We start from the raw sequence: 694 nt of genomic DNA, 5'->3' as shown, positions 1-694 counted from the left end.
TGGGCAGAGAACCTCCTCCTCTCTGACCTTGGTCCTGCTCAGAACTGAGCCCCTGAAGGTGTAATTTTTGGCTGCGGTCACGCTGGCAGCTTGGCGCAGTATGGTGGCGCCTCAAATTGTACCGGTTTAAAGTGTAGCGGAGCATTTCATCCAGAGCGCACACCCTGTGGTGGGTTACTCACGTGGGCATCCGGTGGGGAAGCATCCACATTAGTATTGCACTTCAACAAGCTGTAAGGGTGGGGTTGTATTTAAATGCAGGTGGATGGATGCGCATATGTGCATATAGGCAGCAACTAAAAAAGAATAAACAGTGGCAGAAACAGATCTGCAAGTTCAGATGTCCCTTCCGGGTTTCTTTCACTGCAGGAGAGTTCACACATCAGAAAACCCAGAGGGAACCACAAACAATCCATTAATACCAGACTTTCCCCAGTATCTGTTTATTCCACTTCCATTGTGGAACAGCATAGGCTGCCGACGACTGTGCCATGGGAGGCAGATGTTCTTGCCTGGAGGGGTCCTTTTCCCCCTGCTCAGGTAACAACCTTATATCACCACAAACCGTGCGTGTGACCACAGTTTTTGTTACAAAAAAAAAAGACTGCCACTCCCAGTATCTTATGTCCTAGAACTGGGGCTATTTTGGGGCAGGAACGCACAGGAACGGAGTTCCAGCTGGCTTCAGAGTTGG

At 49.7% G+C, this 694-nt stretch overlaps 1 protein-coding gene across 1 annotated transcript in view; it reads left to right on the top strand.

Moving 5' to 3' along the window:
* GPC6 (glypican 6) overlaps positions 1-694 on the top strand; it is an 854,380-nt gene that overhangs the window by 628,310 nt on the left and 225,376 nt on the right. The window lies entirely within an intron of this gene.

Source organism: Gekko japonicus, unplaced genomic scaffold (assembly GCF_001447785.1).
Source record: "Gekko japonicus isolate JY-2015 unplaced genomic scaffold, Gekko_japonicus_V1.1 scaffold352, whole genome shotgun sequence".
Lineage (NCBI taxonomy): Eukaryota > Metazoa > Chordata > Lepidosauria > Squamata > Gekkonidae > Gekko > Gekko japonicus.
The sequence above is the reverse complement of the archived record's forward strand: the minus strand, read 5'-3'. Positions and strand labels throughout refer to the sequence as shown.